The following is a 19997-nucleotide window of genomic DNA, read 5'->3' as shown; positions in this document are numbered from 1 at the left end:
GTTGGCTGTCCACTTTTTTTACAGAGGAACATTTGTGCTCTGAAACGAGCTATTTACAATGTATTTAGAGGGTGCAGCGATCAAAAATTGGAGTACTACTATTTGATTTTAACATTTGCTATTCAGTCATGAAAATTGCATCGAAGTCAAAGGAGCAACGGAGCAAACTTTTGCTTGCGCATCACAAAAATCTAAACTACTCGTACGCTAAATAGACGAAACTGTTGAATGTAGCCAAATCGACTATCACCAAAACAAACCATTTGTCGACAGCCAAGAAGATTGGGGAGAAATCGAAAGCCGGAGGTCGCAAAAACAACGTTTCAAGCGAAGCCACAGTCGTAAACATGCTGGGACTGTCATCTACAACCATGCATCGAGCTAAAAATGAGCCGGACTGTCGATTTACAAGAAGGTGGTAACTCCAAATCGTGACAATAAGTAAAACAAGTCGGGCAGAGAACGATCGCTGAAACTGTACATGAAGGTGCTGACGAAGTTTGATTGCATGGTACAGGATGACGAAACCTACGCCAAGGCAGACTTTAAACAGATTCCATGGAAGAGGAAACGTAGCAGAGATTTTAAAACACATTAAGCTGTCGAAGTTCGCCAAGAAATATCTCGTATGGCAAGCCATCTGTTCCTGTGGCTAGAAGAGTAACATGTAAATGTAGTCGACCAGAACCATCAAACAGGAAATCTATATGCAGGAGTCTGGAAAAATGTCTGTTGCCTTTCCTCAAGCAATAGTTTTAGCTCAAATTGGCATCTTGCAATTACGGAAATCTTTTTTTGCCATAATTACAGAAATATTACGTACTTCGTAATTTATTAGAGGATGGGTGGACATTTTCACCAACATTTTGTAATGCCGTTAATTACTAGCGTTACCACTGTTTCTTGCCTATTTTGAAATTTGAGCCGTTGTCGCGATAAAACGCCAAGGGTTTATAAAAAAAATAGCGGTTTGGTCACTAAATTCCGTTCAAACCAAAACGAAATACATACGGCCTGTGTTAACCCAAAGACGACGAAGCGCCATTTTGAAATACATGCTTTAAAAACGCTGTCGCGTCCAACATAGCACAAACAGCACCCACATCTATTTATTTTTGGGAACACAAAAAGCAAGCGAAAGCAAATAAATGTTCCTTAACTTTCTATGTTAATGATAAATTATCTAAAAATGCATTTTAACATGAAAAACACTAGAAAAAAATTATGGCGCTCAGTTTGGCTTAACGCAGCCCATACGTGGTTTTATTTCATAACCTCAAGGGAAAAGCATTGAAACTTTGCTGTTGATAATCAACCACGCTTCTCCACCAAAAACCTCAACTGATAAAACACACGAATCAAAACAAAACCGCCTACCGTGTGCAGCTTCCCATCGTCGAAATCATCCTTTATCGTCGGCAACAGGTATTCGTTCTCATCTTTACTCGCCGTCGGTTCTCCACCAGAATCTTCACCGCCACCACCGCCGATCGGAGGCGTTGGTGGTCTACTTTTGCTCAGCATCACCCGCCGGAATGGCAACCACCGTCCCCATCGATGATAGTACAATGCCCGTCCCCATCGTCGGCTGGCCAAGTAAAGCACAATCAAAAACCCCACCACCAGTAGTTGCCACATTCTGGTAGAATTTCTATCGATAGACAAACTTCTTGATTTCTCGCAGAAATCTCCTCAAAAAAGAATCCGAAATATTATGCTGCGATGTTTATGTTTTCGATGTGGGCGCAATCACATGTTGCTCGTAAGCCCACTCACCCAGCGCTGTTCACGCACACTGTCACACGTCTCGGACTGGTTGGGCGGTGGTGGTTGTGGCATTCGCCGAGAAGCGGCAACTCACCACTACACACGCGGCGCAAGAAATTTTATTTTGATGACGGTTCGTGTAAATAACTGCACCCGGAGGACTGCTGTTTCGAAGGGAGTGGGTCGCGTGACACAATTTTACAGCTTGAGATCAGATCACCAGACTGAGGTTTAGTATAGATTTTTCCTGTCACTTGCTAGCAGCCGGTTCTAGTTCTTGAGGCACTTTCCCGTTTCCGATAGTCTAACAAGCGCTAGAGAAACTCATTAATATTCATACACACTGGCACAACAGCGTTTGCAATTCACGCAGAACTACGCAATTATTTCCGTAAAATCATAAGTTACACGGGTAGAAACATTTTCATAGGTCACAGTAAAAGTTTTGAATACGTGGAGCAACGATTTGCTACTAAAAATCAAAACGAATGACGCCGGATTGGCGAGAAAAATGAAATAAACATGAATGGTCAGCTGCATGACTACCAACAGGAATGAGGAGACACACTGTGTAATGTGTAAGCTGTAGGCGAAATGGACAGGGCTGCCAGTTGAATCACAATAAAATGTTTTGAATATAAATAACTACATTAAATCACTGAGAACTGATATACAAGTAATGTTTTCAATTTGCGTAAAGAAATAAAACTGTCGCTTTGAAATGACAACTGCAAGTAGCAACTTGCCACTGGCCGGCGCTTCCATCGGCCAGCAATCGCTATACGGGACTTGGGTGCAAACTTGGATACAATGGTGACTCACGCATGCGAACCTGTATGCGATGGTGATTTTCAACGTATTTTCATTTAAATGTTTACACAGGTTTTTCGGGAAAGTTTGTTCCAGCTTACATGTCTGTTCTTTGTGATTAAATAATTATTTAACGTATTTTCCTTCTCTCACTATTCATATAAATAAGTACCATTCTCGAAGTTATTGTACCCATTTCCAAACTTTTAATACAATACAGGAACCCGGGGCTAGTTGGTGGCTGGGGTAAGTTGGCGGAATCCTCTTTCCTCCGTTTCTATTAGGCATACAGCGCTGCCTCTCGTGGTATACCTTAAGTAATGTGATCCACATAATCCAATGTGTTTTGTTGCGAAACATTTCGGTTTGTAGAAGTTGTGGGTGGTATTGTGTTTTCGAGCATATCATATATTTTTATATTATTTTGAACGTTTTGTGTTGTTTGAGGTGATTTTCAATCTAATCCCCGAATTATACTTTTCGTTAGCGCGTGAAAAGGGACAGTCCATATGGATATTACACATATCCATAAACGAAAGTATTTTTTTAAATTTTTTTTATAAAATATGTGAATGGAGTGCGCACGTGGGGAAAGGTTGGCGCTAGTATTTACAGTACAAAATAGCTATCAAATATTTTCATTTCTGGTATTCACTCCTTTTCTTGTGTATCTCACCAATTCACAGAGGGGGGTCTTCTAACAAAAGTCGGACAACACCAGAAATTTTGCTTAATTTGGCTGAAAATCACATTGTAGGGTAATTTAGGGTGCCGAGTCATTTATGATGTCAAAAGCTAGATAATTTTTTCCATAGAGTGCTATCGAACCTTTCTTATTAGCATAATACCATTCTTATGATAGATCTTGATTTACTGATTAGCTATATCAATAACAACATAATAATTGGATAAAACTACTTCAAATCTCTACAGAACGTGTTTGTTTACATTTTATTCCGTTGTTATTTTGCACTGGATTCTGCGCTTCCATATTAGCATACATTTAAAAATGTCAATTTTAGACCTATTCGGACAAAAAGGGGAAAAACAAGACCTTGAAATGACCTAGAATGATTGTATAGAACACATTTGTGAAAAAAGAGTTCGCTATCGACCATCTAAAATATATTTGCAAAAATAACAGAACAAAGATAACAGAACGACAACGCCCCCCGAAGAGATATTGTCATTCACATTTGGCTGAAACCGATTAAGGTTTATAAACTTTCGCCGTAACTTTTTGGAAGCCATAGTTCAGTTTATAGCCCTTTTTCGCTAGAAATTCTAGAGAACGGTCGTCGATACTGCAAAAATACTGCTGCATTTTTTCTGTAAGCGACTTGGTGGAAATCTAGTCATCAGTACTCATCAAATATTTCATGGCATTCCACGGAATGTAAAGGATGAAGGCTATATGGTTCGACGATAAAACGGAAGTCCTTTGTCTTCCCACTTGACTTCTCTAATTTCTGTTTCAGCCAGATACAGCTTCATTCGTTATCCGGAGAGAACCAAACAATACCATGCTTTAGCCATACCCACTAAAACTGGGGATGAATGAGTTAGGAAGGATCGAAAAGAGACACCCATGAATAACTTTTAACAGATTATCCTTCAGTACAATCAAATGGTGATCTTTCTACAACATTGCTTGCATTCGATAAGTACTGAGACTCGAAGACGCGATTCAATGAGCCAAAGCAATGTTGAAGAGAGCACTTCTGCGCTTGCGCTTCTTTTATTTGATTTTGATCAAAAATATTTCCAATTTTTAAGGAATTAGAAAGAGCACGCTTCTCGCAACAATCAGTATTCACACCTGATGTTGTGGAAGTGAATCAATCGATGCCCCGAAGATCCAAAAAGGATATATACGCATCAACGGTTTAATAAAAAAGAGTGGAAATGTACAATCTAGCAAAGTCCTCACAATTGACTTATCACACAGTGGAACTGTAAGAGGTTGTTACAGCTAAAAGTTTAAATGATCAAAAACGATGTACTTATGGTCAGATAACGACGGTTCGAGCTCGTTGGGTACGAGCCAGTTTGCCAACTCATGCGTAATACTGTCAGAGCAGAGATTTACATCTAACACTTATAACTTTGCCAGATCGAGAAAATGGTAAGTGATTTCCAGCGGTAAGTATATGCAAAATTGTGCTGCTTAAATAGCACATTGATATCTGAGTTTCCTCAAATTATGTGGTAGGTATTTGCATCAATGACGATTATGAGTGGAAACCCATTTCTGCCACAGTATGATCCAAGCCCTTTAAAACCATCAGAAGGTGATGATTCATGATGCTGAAAATATGCCGAACAATAGGCGTATTCACTGTTTATGTTATCAACATAAACGATTCATATTGACAGTGACAGCACAAATATTACGAGATGTTAGGTCGGATAGAAGATATGCGTCGATAGCCCTATTCACAAGTTTATATGCACGACATTACACGTGGGTTTGTCATGCCATTTTGTTGTAAACTACAAAGACCGGTTTAAGTAGCTTTCCAACAAAAAAGTTTCCTTCGTGCATATACGGTTCTTGAATCTATGGAAGCTTTTCTTTCCCGCAAAAGGCGGGATAGATTCATAATTGCTGTACGTTTATGCTGAAGATTAATTTGTGCTACTTTTTTTTGTAACTACTCAAACTATGGTCGATCAGAGCATTGCGCATTTAATCACCGGCACTTATTGTTCAGCAACTAGAAGATACCAAACACGTTGGCATATAAACGATTCCTCGAAATGGGCATTAGTGACATGACCATCATTTGAATTCCAGGATTTACGAAGGAACAAACGTCCACTCTGTAAGAGATTCGCTTAACACAGCAAGGATACCGCGTGCGACTGGCATATTTCAATCATGCCAGCCATTCATGGAGACAAATTTCAAAAAAAATTTTCCTGTTTTCAGTCGTCTCTTACAGCATGGGATCTGGAAGCCAGTGGATCAATTCTTGGCTGAGATAATTCAACCCACCGGATGCCACACGGCCTGAATGCTGGTTTTGTCAGTAGAAAGATAATAGACTGTTATCAATCTCCTAATGAACCACAGCCACAATTCGAGCCTGGTAATATTTTGAATTTGGGAAATATTCAGCGCGATTAGAAGTATAAAAATGCTTATAAATGCTGATTTTATTTAAAAAAACAGCAACTCTCCACAGGCCTACATTACACACAGAAAGAATTTTTGGTAAAAGTATGAGTGTTCAGCTCTTAGCAAAAAACAACCAACGCCAACTATTAGGTTGAAAGTAAAACTACATTATCTGCTTGCCCCAGAATGTGATACGTAATTTCAAAACAAAACCCTACAAACGTAGCATAAAATCCATTTACAGAATACTGTTTGAAATTTAAATAATTTTACAGTAAAATAGTAACATCTTTTTGAAATTCGCGAATACGATTTTGACTAGGCGAGGTAATTTGATTTTATTATTCCAGAACAATCAAATATTTTACTAAATAATTTTCATCTACCGGACAAAAAAGACGAAAGGATAGGTAAGCAACACCTCATAGTTTAGGATCTGATAAAATTATTCAGCTTTCTCACAAATCGAGTACACAGACATGTGTTCCACATTCCTCTCATCAATAGCTAACAAACTGACTTAGCCCGTTAGCCAGATACTAAATCCAAAAATGACATAGAAGTTATGTGTCAATGTTTGATGAAGCATCTAATTAACGGCCTGGCTTGATATTTCCATACACAAATATGCAAAAAGCGCAAAATGCACCTGACAAACATGCAGATTTCAATACACAATGTCGTACAGGGTCACATATATTAAAAACTTTGTGCTACCCCGCATTCACAAGTAGTAAGAAATGCAAAGAGAACTAAAATTCAACAAAAACACAGTTTTAACGGAAAACAATTTAAATTTTTTTCCCTTTTTATTTCGACTATGTTAGAGACATTTTCTTTTTTACATTTTAACGATATTCAATTAGCTAGATATTACTGGGTAGGAAAAGTTATGAAAATTAGAGCCATAGTACTCAAGAGAGAGCAAGGATGTGAAGTATACAGATCGAAAAATTAGAAGTGGTAGGGTTATTAGAACAGGCTTAATATCTTACGCAAACAGAGATGAACAGCAGCAATCAACATTAATTGATGCTAATCGTCGACAGGTTTTCAGGTAATCTTGCGTGGCTTTTCTTTTGTCGGTTGTCCCGGTAAAGATGGACAAGTCTGTCTATGCCAAGACACATACTGATGAACTCGGGTGATTCGTAGTTATGCTGCCTAAGCTCGACCCTCATTAGCAGAAAACAAAAGTTAAGCCCGTAAGATATTAAGCTTGTTCTAATGACCCTGCCACTTCTAGTTTTCCGATTTGTATACTTCACATCCTTGCTCTCACTTGAGTACTATGGCTCTAATTTTCATAACTTTCCCTACCCAGTAATCTCTAGCTAATTGAATGTCGTTAAAAAGTAAAAAAAAATTAAAAAGCATTTTGATTATATTTTTGCCTTTAACAGCTTCCCTATACGTAGAGCAACGATGCACAAAAAGAGCTTCTTATATTCCTATCTATTGTGTCTGGAATACACATATGTGAGTAACACAAAGAAACGAAGAGGTATAACATAAAAGAGAAAAACTGCGGTTTGTATGAAAAATGTGTAGAGCATTTATTCTTCCTTGTATTGAAAAGAATTTAAAATTCAAATTCATACTGAATAGATATTGTGTCATTAATGCATAATTTGGTATAATTTAATAATCAGATTCGTGTATTCTAACTTTCGCTCAAGCCGTACGAAGTTCTGATCTCTGAAACTGTGCGGTATTTAAAATTAAAAGATCTAAAGGTCTAATAGACTTTTTTTTATGTAATTTCACACAATTTTCCGGACAATAACTAGAAATCGAAGTGGTATCACTGCAATCTGGAGGCGATCATCTATTGATTTTCACGCTTGACCGGAAACTAGAAACGACTTTACAAAACAATTTGTTCCAATAAGAATGGTTGAATAACATATTTACTAAAGATCAAGTAAAATTATGAGTTGGCTTATAATATTAAAACGTTTCACCACACATATGGGTTGATGAAATTTTTATTTTTACCACTTTTCCGGACATTTTGGTTAAACTAAATGTAAAATAGTTAAAGGATTATTCAAAAAGTAATGAACTAAAGTACTCAGCAATTTAACTGCCATCACTGCTCACATAAACATGCGCAGCCGCATCTTGCATCTACTCAAACATGTGTTTATCGGTCTCAATAATAGAGTACACTTCGCTTCATCGCACGACGGTCAGTGACTTCGAGTCACTCACGACATATTGAGACCACACAACACCAATCTGCAGCTGTCTTTCTGTTTCACTCCGGCATCTGTTACACCAGTTCCTACTCCACACAACCAAAGAAGGTACCTACGGTTATGCGTTTTCACTCATATTATACGCAGAAGGGGAAAAGCACGTGGCACTCAGCACTCACCACTCACTGCTGCGACAGTAGATTCACAATTACCCCCCGGATCACAACAGCCTGGCCGCGCGCCAACTGTAGTGGTGAGAAACCGATTGTGAATAATAATCATTCAATAATTATTGAATTATTCACCACTGATTTTGAGTATCCATCGAGTCGCTTAGACCCTTTAACCAATTTACCATCGAAATGACAAATTTATTCTTATAGAAGCGATACTATTACAAAACCGGTTTCCCTGCGCTTCGCTCCAGTAAGCAAATGCTATCGATACTGCACGAACATTGAAGAGGTTATATCGGCATACGACACATGCGAACCGGTTTGATTAGGCAGCTACTCACAGGAAGTAGATTACCTGAGACAGGGTTGTGAGTAGCAATACAGGTGTCACGCAGTATCATCATATCAATTAACTGGCACCCTATTGCCTTTATACTGATCCACGCGTTGCAGTACTGACTGCAGCTTAAATTAGGATTTCGCTACCTTCATGGATCGAAGTTGTTTGTTGGTGGCAACGTGTGCGAAGCTGTGGAATGGCGTAGCGCGAGACAGGTGAAGAATACTTGTTTGCGGAATTTGAAGGATCATCCCAAAACAAACTGCGTAGCATGAGATGAATAAGCGTACAAAAACCATAAGTGCATTGAGCTAGTATTTTGAACTTGATAAAATGGATTGGTTACTAGGATAGCAACACTGATCTGAAAATGTAACGATACGAGCTGTGCCAAAACATCGACGCCTCGAGGCGAGTCTGCTATTGAGTCATCTTCGCAACCAAGCATTTCCAACACCCAGGAATCGGGACTGTCAAATCTGCAGCGTCGAATTAATCAACCACCCTCTAAATATATCAACTATGCGGGCACGACATGGCAGCTGTTCGCCCCTTTATTTGTCACCGAAGTGCGAAAATCAGCATAAAAGTATCAGATTTTAATAAAATCATAGTCAAGTTTTTTTTCCCACTGTTGTCACCTTGCGCTGCCACACGTATCTGAATACATATACAATACCTTCACTCGAAAGTCACATCCATTGAATGCATAATCAAGTATGGAATTTATCGGGACTAGCTCTGTGCAGTGAGCGAGTCGTCGCGATGGCTGCGATAGGAGCCGATTAACCGTGAAGTTTACTACTATCGAGCCTTGAATCGGGTTGGTATTAAATTAAGTAGACACACTAAATATCTACACACCTCTGTTCCGAGAATATACAATTGCAACCGCTCAAAACTGGCTACATTTCTATGACTTTTGTCTGCTTGCCAGGAAACATTTTGATGACGTCTAGGCAAGGCCGAATATCGTAACAAACGACGAAATCGGTGTCGTGGATGAGTTACGTTCAAGTGAATTTAATTTTCTTTCGCACAGACATGAGGAAGGGAACAGGCAATTTAAAAAGTGCATCTAAACTAAGCTGATTGTTTGGCATTGAATGGGGAGATCAAAATGTCGTTTGAGCTAAAAAAAGCATTCCAATGAAAACAAAAAAAAACCTTCAATATCTAACAGAAATAAAACTCTTACTGTGTAACACTATCTTCACTTAAGTTGACTTGTTGCACTTGACAATGAAAAGGAAGTCAATATCGGTTCGACTTTCGTTGATTATTTCTAATAACAATATTGTCTGGTTGGTACCTGTTTCTCGTATGTACCGAACGTTGTCTGTCCATAAAGTGTGCAATATGCGAGGGACTAAGAATAGCTCATTTAAGAGTTTCAACCTCGCAAAAAGGCTTACTGTCATCGGTTGCTATTGGGCAAGGTAATAAGTTACTTTACACTATCCGAGCATGTCGCAGACTCAGATGATTCGCATTTGTTAAAAAATGCCGAAAAATTCTGCAGTAGAAGACAAAGGGACAAGTCGTTCATTGTTTATGGCGTGAAATCCAAATATTAAAGGAAAAAGAAAATGGGGAAAATAAAATATGTTTCAACGTACGGTTTTGTGGCTTAACTTGTTCTGATGCCCATTTTTATATTTTTAGAAACTACAATCGTAAAAGAGTAACTGAAACCATGCTCATCTGCATTTTGACCTATTTTATAGATTTTAAGTTAAAATCATGTACAATTTTAGTGTATTTAACTGTTTTTGTAGAACTAGAAATTATGAAGAAGTAAGTCAAAGATAGTGTTTCGACTGTGTTTCATCAGTTTCTAACACAGACTTGGCAAAAAGTACATAAGTTCAGACTATCTGATGATCTTTTTATGAAAATTTTATTACGATGTTATTATATTTGTTCAACTGCGATTAAATGTTGATACAAGACTTATAAATATGCCGTTTTTTGTTCAAGTCCTAAGCAGAAAATATTTTAAGTGTTAGTTGAAACATTTGAAGCTTGCGAATGAATTATTAGTCTGTTAATTGTTCTAGTTGACTTCTTTAAAATTTAATTTTAAATGGTTTCAAGCGATTTTCTACTGATACTAAGAATGATTCCTCGGAGCTCGGACAGATGACGACTTTTTTATGAGACTTGTATCACCTGAATAATGATTGGAACAAAATCAAATAATACATATGAGGAATGATTTCAGAATGGTTCGATCTCACCGATGGAATTAATTAATTAATTTTTAAATTGTCCAACTAATTTTATATGATTCGATGACTTATTTCGAATAGTTTTATTAAAGATATCAAGCGTCTGTGATGCAAATGTTCCAGGATATCAAGTTTTAAACGGTTGGCGTTGGTTGAATATCTGCAGTGTTGACAGAAACAGTAAATATCCGCAATTAATTTGACCCTTCTATCTTCTAAAATCCTAGAAAGTTATTGTTCACAGCAAATTTGCTAACCACATTTACGATGCTATAATTGCATTGGATTTTTAATTTTAGTTAAATAGCAAACAAGTAGATTTTACCATACTAATTTTCATGCAAAATTTAAACGCGATACGCAAATTCGAGGAGCAACCAATCGCCGCCCAAATTTTCAGTCAAGAAACCTAAAACGTCCTGTTCTCGCTAATTAGGGCAAGTTTCTACTTTCTCCTTATAACCACGCAATATTCTAGTAGAAATTGTGGTATACGAGTTAGAAATTTGTTACCGTGAGGACTTGCCTCGGCCAAGAGATCCAAACATCGATAATTTGGTTTAATCTGATCGCCGTATTAAGGCGCTTGTTTTAACCATAGCGAATAGATATTTAAACTAGAACAAATCTTTTTCCGGAAAACCTGTGCAAACACTAGGGTGGCAGTTATTTTTGTGACGTTGGAATGTTGTCCATCGCAGATCAAAAAATTAAAGAAGGTACCAAAAAAATTGGTCCAAATTGGACCATATCAACACGTTCTATGAAAATTCATAACTTTTTCATAACTTAATTTTGAAAATTGGTAGAGCTCGAGCACATCATACAATGTTTTAAACGGATAGTTTTCGGATTCCTAGAAACAAGGTTTTTAAAAATGTTTTATTACAAAAATGCTCAATTTCGGTTTTTTCCTGGAAAGTTTTTTTTTATTTTCGATCAATCAATTTTGTTGAGGTCTTTCATAGTATGCTCAAACTCTACCAAGTATTAACATTTTTCAAATACTTTGAAAAAAGTTATGAATTTTCGGGGCACGTGTTAATAAGGTCCAATTTCGCTCAAATTTCGCCCAAATTTTAATTTTTTTCAAATCTTAATTCATTTTTTGAGCAGCTATGGACTTTTGTCCATAGCTGATCAAAAATGAATTAAGATTTAAAAACAAGGGTAGTAAATTCCTACATCGAAAAAACAACTGTCACCCTAGTAAACACGCGAATAAAAATACATTGCTAATCCCACTTAATTTCGCATACGTGAATAACCAGTGTAATGAATCTTGCAGGCAAGGTCCGTATATCGATTACTGGAAATCTTCTGGTCGATCGTAGCGCTGGCTAGCAGCAGGTTGCTACTTGCTAATGTTATTTGAAAACAACAGTTCCATTTCTTATACACTTTGAGATCTTATCTTGGATGTGAGATATTAGTGATTCAAACGAAGCCATAGGCATATCAAAACCACGAGTTATTCGTATTTTACAAAATGAGAGTTTTGCTAGACGGGTGCCGCGTTAATCACGCAAAATCTTCCGAAAGATAACAAGCAAGTTAATGCAAAAAGAAATTTACTTTTACTACTTTACTAAAAAGTTTTGAAATTTTTATTTTACTTTGAAAAGTGCGAGCATTAAGGCAAACGGTGTGGAAAAGCTCAAGTTCCTACCGAGTCCGAAGCGTGAGTGACAGGTCTATTGTAATCTCGACCAACTCAATAGTCGATACTGTTGTTGTTTTTCCATTCCGTCCGATCATGGTCCGACGGTGGTCCACTGTCACAGTTCATTGGTCCGATTTGGGGCCCTATTCTCACAGTCACGTCACTCACATCACTTAAGCAACCGCCGCCTCACTTGCTAGTCACATTACTCATGAAGGTATTCCGATAGTCAATTTAGGTGAGGTGACATTTTTGTGACAGATGTCACCAAAGTGACTGTGAGAATCGCATTTTTCTGAGTCACGTCACGGAAGAATATCAATTAATGGCTGTTGCTTATGTTTGCGTGTGCAAATCTGACGAGATTTATTACTTAAAATAGTAGATGTTTTGAGGTTAATAAATGTCTATTATTTTTACATCCCTGTTTCAAACCGCTAGATCCCCAAAGCATCGAAAACAATCAAAAACTTACGGGAAGTGTCGTGTCTGGTAACCAGACTTAAACAACTTATAAACTTCAAAATTTATATACTTTTTATGGAAAAACAGCAGATCTATGCAGAAGGTGATCAGTACGTCGATATATACACTCATGTTTTTATACGCGGATATTTACGCAGTTTCTTAGACGGATTTCCAAATTTCGCTAAACCGGAAGTCTCCATCTTGGATTCCGAAAAGCGCCAAGCATACACCTTAGCGAACTACTTATCAAAATCATTCCGAAAATACCCCATTTTTGTTACGCGAACTGCGGACCATAAGGTACTATGCACGAAATTTCTACAAACGTTCTCGAAAAATGGCCAAAATTGACTAGAATTGGTCAGACAGAATGGGATTTGCAAAACGTAGTCGCCGTTGACATTTGTATAAAATTCTTTTAAAACATTAAAATGTATGTCATGCGCTATCAAAATAAACAAACAACAATTGTTATCAACGATTGATTGTGAGTTATATTCATTTTGAAAAAAAATGATGAGAAAACACCCATTATATCTGGTTGGTGACATATCGTCGCTGTTGTGCTATCTTATGACAAACGCCATTTTGGGGTAAACTGAGTTAGATATGCCACATTACTTGTCTAAAAAATCTCTACAAAGTAGCGTTTACAGAATTTTGACATTCTGCTTGGTTACTGAGATAATGCGAGAAACGTGCTGAGAAATTTTTAATTTTTTACTTCAAATGACTGTATCTGGAGATTGGCTCAAATTATCTTGATGTACAAGATGTTTTTATATATAAAACTATCTGAGAAACACAACGGCATAATCATTTTCAAAACAAAAATGCATGAATTGTGAGAAAAATACAATTTAAGTTTTATACTGAAAATATAGCATATTTTGGCAACACTGTAACCAAAAATAACTATTTTTTCTAGCATCCCAGACTCATTTTCTTCAAAATGCATCTCACCGATTGTTTATAGACAAAATGAAGCCAAAGATATGAATAAAAGTTAATAATTGATGATTTTTTTCTATGGAAAATTTTCCATGCACGATTATGCCATACAAATTTTGTCATCAATACACGTGACACGTGTGAGTGCGACTTTTGTTTACATTTATACAAAAAACTCGCAACATAGTCAACCAATTTTCGTAATATTTGAAAGATGAATACAGAATAGATAGAAGGATCAATTGTCTCCTTTGAATTGTTTATACCATTTATAAGATTCAAGATATTCAATCTCAAATTTTAAAAATCGTTTTTCTCGAAATGTGCTAAATGGCGCTTGTCATAAGATAGCACAACAGCGACGATATCACGTCACCCGTTGAAAAATTGTCAGAAATGGATATAAAGTTTTCGATGTTCGTGGGAATCGACTATTCACAACCATTTGGTGTTAGGCCCCATTGAAAACTGACTCAGACATCACTTCAGTAAAAATTTAATAACTTATATCAAGGAAGTTGAATTAATTTGTTGTTTTCGACAAAGTCGTAGACCATAAATTTATATTTCTTATTTTCACTTGCAGTGATTAACTGATACATACAGTGCCATTTAGTGATGAAAATGCAAATTAGCACGCTTTCTCCTGGTAAATTGTTGAAAAATCCCAGACAAACTTCGAACACACTGGTTCGGTAGCTGATCTTGTCCGATTTGGCTCAAAAATTGAAGCCGACAGTTCTGGTGGAACTAGATATCGACTCAGGGGTGGCCAGATGAAGGTCTTTTTTCTTGTCAATCATTCGTTGGCAATTATTTCAAAACATTAAATGGTAGATAACAACGAAAATAAACAATCAACAATGGTTTTCAACGATTTTTTCCGCATTTTCTTATATTTTGGCAATTAAAAATGATTACAGTAACACCCTGTACGTTGCAATTCTTCTAAAAAAACGACGCGGAATATTGCCGCAAGTGAGAAAGTACACGCTATTTCTTATCTTAAGCACTATGAATGAGGAACTAGTTAACAGAGCAAAATTGGATTCATAAAAATTTTTCAGAATTTTGTGCATTAGTTCACGTGAAATTATCAATATTATGTTCGGGAACGTGCACTAATTACATAAGGCTTTTTTAGAACTTTTCAACCTCCACCTCCCCCCCCCCCCAGATAAGAGTTCGTAAGATTTTGGTGAGCTCCCCCTCTCCCTACATAAGATCTTATCATGATTTGTGTAATTAAAAAATCATATTGCTAATTGATTAAATTATACGATAGCGAAAACGATACTTATAGAAATATTAATAGAAAATTGAGGTCAAAATTTAACAATAATCATCTGCAGTAATTTTATTTGCATCCTAATCTCGCCCAGTAGAAATTTCAGATTATTTTTTGTAGATATTCAGCAACTTTGATTTGGTCAACATAATTTGCTTCGCTATATTCCACTTTCTTTGAATCTATTTCCTTGTGATGTAGAACTCAAAAAAAAATTTATAACCTCTTCTGTGGTGAATTTATTCTGAGTTCCAACTATAAGGGTATCAACACTTCTTAACTTGTAAGACAGATTGTGACTCCAGTTCTTGATCAGAACAATGTACCATCAAGAGTCAATAAATTTTTGTAACTGCTCCAAAACCATCGACAATTAAGCCGCTCCTCACGTTGGCAACAATCAACAAAATTCCATAACTAATTTAACAATCATATTCTGTCGCAGTAAAACACTTCAATTCGAGGTCCGCCTTTCCTTGACCATGATGTACAATACGTGCTTATATTGTTTAATATACAAAATGTTCATGGCACAAATAAGAAATAGTTTCATTTCTTATGAAAAGAATATTTTTCTTATTGATTTCATTTTTCATGCATGTTTTATGATATTACGTAAGAAGGGACGAGCCCTCTAGGGTTCGCAGTACCTACCCTTTTTGGTGAGAACCGGTACTACGGTACTGATGCCCTCAGTACCGGTAGTACCGGTAAAGTACCGGTATTCGAACATTTTTAAAAATAAAATCAAAATAAGCTTCAAAGTGAAATTTAATGCTCAAATTGATGACCTTATTCTCAGATGATTGATGTTTATTGTTTTCAATTGATTCGGAATGACATTACTCATTTCAACAGAAAATATTTTTCGTATGCGGCACCTTCTTTTATTTCGAAATCTAGGCCACTTTGAAATCAATAACTGCTAAGCGGTGCGACTTTTGTCGACTTCAACAGATGGTAAATGTAAGAAACACTATTAACAACAGTAAATCAAAGCGAGAATGGCAGTAAATCCAGAGGCGACGCGTCGGTACGTTCAACCTGTTCATTGAACAGGTAAGCCAAGTTCGGTTAACAAACGAATCAGGACGGCTTTAATTCCAAAACCCAACAATTCCTCGTGTTCGACACCAACGCAATGCTAGCACAAGAGCTGCCGGTAATGTGAGATACATTAACCAGCAAGACGCGTCAACAGTTTTACATTCATCCCAGTCGTGTATAGAACTCTCCGAATCGAGCAGCTCCACGAACGCCACCACTCACGTTTCTTTTTTACCCGTTCACTTAAACCGTTGCACAAGTGAGCAAAATTTTCTTCGCATTAACCTCACAATGCAAAACAATAGAAATTTGAAGCTCTCTCGCTCGCATCGTTCTATAGTCCGGTGCCGCACGTTATATACGAAAGCTTCAAAAGCAGGCAGCAAAATCTGAAAGCTTTATGCGAATACGAACAGCGAGAGTTGTTCAACGAAAATCTTGCACGGGGTGAAGAGCAAATACACCTTTTGCCTTGTCCTTCGCTCTGATTTTCGTTATTTAGAGGACACAATTTCATTCAGATGTTATCATTATTATTAATCTTACACAATTTATGTACTTTAATTTAAAATATTATGAGTATTTACCAGTACGTGTATGTTTGTTTCGCTCAACATTGAATGGACTATTAGACTATTTCTCATATCATTCCCATTGGTGAATTCATTCAACGCTGGCAATGTGAAGACGCGTTCGCTGAACAATTTGAACGGGTTCGCATACAAGAAGAAGCACAAACACAAAGCAAACTTGCGTTGAAAAAATACTTTGGTGGCAGACGAAATTTAGGCTCGCGTAATTACCGTTTATTCGCAGTTCGTTTTATTTTGGAAATTTCGGACAGTATCAACCGTAGTCACCGTTCAATAAAATTTTAGTAAAAACCGAAGATGCTCGCATTGAATGGTAATACAAATCTATTACATACCTATATATACATATGTCTCGAAATTTTTCCATTATTGTTGTAGATGAAGGAACGGACCTACGTGACTTTTGCATCATTGAAGACGTGTTGAAAAACTCATTTTCATCAAGGCCCATTGAAAACAAAATGCAACTTGTAAAAATGGATGTTCCGCGGCCACGGATGTGCAACTTGAAGTCTTTCTATGGGAAAGGTGGGACCGTGATGACGAGAAATTTCAACCAAGCATCGTACGAAGCTAAATGGCTTTGCGGTTCCGTTAAGCTTAATAAACTTTTCTGCTGGCCGTGTGTGCTTTTCAAATCAGGTACCGAAAAGGGTGTGTGGTCAAAAACTGGGTTCGCTGATTTAAACCATTTATCATCAGCCATGAAGGCCCACGCATCATCTAAAGACCATATTGATAATGCTATGGCTCTTAAGCTATTTGGACGGAATAGAATTGACGAAGCTCTTGACCATGGCCGAGAAATTGGTAGAGTTAATCATAATAAACAGGTCACAAAAAACAGAAAAAATTTAAAAACTTTGATTGAGGTTGTGTGTTTTCTCGGGTCTCATGGATTGAGTTTCAGGGGGCATGATGAACATGAAGGCTCATTTAATAAAGGCAATTATAGAGATCTGTGCTCATTCATAGCATCGAAGGATCCAAGCTTCGAAGAATTTATTTCCGGCAACGTTTTTTCTGGTCAATCCTCGACCATTCAAAATGAGCTAATTTCCTGTGTGGGGGCGTTAATGGTTCGTCGAATATCCGCAGAAGTAGGTGAAGCAGAATTCGCGGCAATCATGCTAGATGAGACAACTGACTCGGCCAGATTATCTCAATTGTCGTGTGCTTTGCGTTACGTCAAGAAGAACGGTATGCAATTCTATTCTATGGGTTTACTAGAATTAGCACAATAAGCAATACATTTTTCAGGTACACCTGTGGAAAGATTAGTGCGCTTGACGGATGTCAGCAGCGACAAAAATGCTTCCGCTCTTGCGATGCAGGTTGAAGAAATTGCGAATCAGTTTGGTCTAAATGTTGACAAGCTAGTGGCTCAAACTTACGATGGCGCTGCAGTAATGTCTGGAGAAAAAGGCGGCACCCAAGCGTTAGTGAAACAGAAGTTTCCTAAAGCTGAGTACATCCACTGTAGAGCACATATTTTAAATCTTGTACTATTACATGCTTGTGTGGACGACAATCGAACATCACGATTTTTTAAAACACTGTCGTCGATTGCAGCCTTCTTTTCGCAGTCTACAAAAAGGAATCGAGAGCTGAAAAATTTTGTTGAGCGCAAGATACCGAATGTATGTAAAACCAAGTGGGCTTATACCTCAAGGATGGTGAATGTGGTCGAAGAAAACTACAGCGGTTTAGTGACATGTTTGGGAGACATCTATCTCGGGAACACAGAATGGGATGCGGAGACGTGCTCATTATCACGTGGGCTGCATGCGTTTATGCTTGAGTTCAGCACAGTGTTCCAGTTGAAGGTTTTCGCTGCAATCTTTTCATATACTGATGTTCTCTACAGTATTTTGCAAACCAAAGAGTTGGACATATTAGAATGCATAAATGCTGTTCAGCTGTGCCGTTCTAGCATTTAAAAATTAAAAACAGTCACATTTTTCGAAGATGTCTACAAAACCACAGTCGAAATTGTTGGTAATGCAGAATTAGGCAAGAAACGAACAAAACATACTTTCCATAACCTTTTCATTGGCATAATTGAACGTGTGATCCACGAAATGAACGATAGATTCAAATCGCTGGAAAAAATAACTTATGTTGGCCTTCTAAATGCAGATAAATTTTCGAAATATGAAGCATCGTTTCCAAAAGAATTGCTGCAGTCTCTGAAGGAATCGTTCGACTGTTTTGATAGTACGAAATTGACTAATGAACTAAAAGTGCTATTTTCTAAATCTGAATTCAGAAACAAAAAACTCAGTGAAATACTCGAGTTAATATTGAGCGAAGAACTCGGTGATGTCTTCTCAGAAGTTGTGAAGTTGTCAAAACTAGTACTAACTCTGCCTAGTACAACAGCTTCAGTAGAGCGTTCTTTTTCTGTGCTTCGTCGGATAAAAAATTATCTAAAAACACAGATGGGTGAAGAGAGATTATTTCACCTTATGCTAATGACAGTAGAAGGTAGATTATTGAAAGAGCTACAACAGCATCCGAATTTTTATGAGGAAGTGGTTGACTTGTTCGCTGCCCGTGTTGATCGTCGAATTCCGCTTCTTTATAAATAATTGTACGACTAAAAATAAAGAGAAAAATAAAGTTTTCTGTGCCGAATGTCGCATGTTATCAAAACGCACGCATATTTTCCCATGTCCGTAGAAACCTGATTGAACAGGTTGGACTTAGGTCCACCCGTCGCCTCTGAGTAAATCCGAGCAGTTTTCGACCTGCATACCAAGGCTCCTTGCTTTCCTGTAAACTATGGAGCTTTGCTGAATTTTCCGATCACCAATAATTACAAATCGCTCCATTTGGAGTAGTTCACCAAGTCTAAAGTTGTTAACTACTAAATCGTTGTTCGTTCTTTTATAAATAAAGGTTAAAGAGCAAACCAAAGACATGACTTGGACCATAGTCTTATTACGCGCCACCCAGTGAATAATGAAACCTATCAGAATGTCGCTAATAAAAAAATTCAAGGCAAATTTTTACGTCTCTTACGCTAGATGTGAATATATTAAAATTTAGTACAATATCGTTTTAATTAAATTTCGACAAAATAAAGCAGAAATTTAAACATACCGTTCAGTACAACGGGAGCTAGTAATGTTTAACTTATAGAAGGTAATTAATATAATTAAAAGTCATCTTGCAGACCGATATTTTGAAACAGGTCCCCCTAGAGAGTCCACATATTTTTCATAAAAAAATTGTATGGAATCGAAAATACCGGTACTAGCTTTTGTTCAGTACCGGTATTACGGTACCAAAAATGGGTCGGTATTCCCGGGATTTTCGGTACCGGTATTACCGGTACC

General features: G+C 37.3%; 1 protein-coding gene across 17 annotated transcripts in view; it reads right to left on the bottom strand.

Annotated features, from left to right (window-relative positions):
- The window catches only part of LOC131684306 (TLD domain-containing protein 2), a 688368-nt gene that overhangs the window by 65375 nt on the left and 602996 nt on the right, over positions 1–19997 (bottom strand). Inside the window, exon 1 of one of the 17 annotated variants that reach the window (XM_058967055.1) lies at positions 1378–1398. The exons of the other annotated variants lie outside the window; for them this stretch is intronic. The gene's annotated coding sequence lies outside the window, so the exon portion shown is untranslated. Of the gene's footprint in view, positions 1–1377; positions 1399–19997 lie in introns of those variants that run through there. 17 annotated transcript variants of the gene reach the window in all.

The sequence above is a fragment of the Topomyia yanbarensis genome, chromosome 2, assembly GCF_030247195.1.
Source record: "Topomyia yanbarensis strain Yona2022 chromosome 2, ASM3024719v1, whole genome shotgun sequence".
Classification (NCBI taxonomy): domain Eukaryota; kingdom Metazoa; phylum Arthropoda; class Insecta; order Diptera; family Culicidae; genus Topomyia; species Topomyia yanbarensis.
Note: the sequence above shows the minus strand (reverse complement) of the source record. Positions and strands in the feature narration are given on the sequence as shown.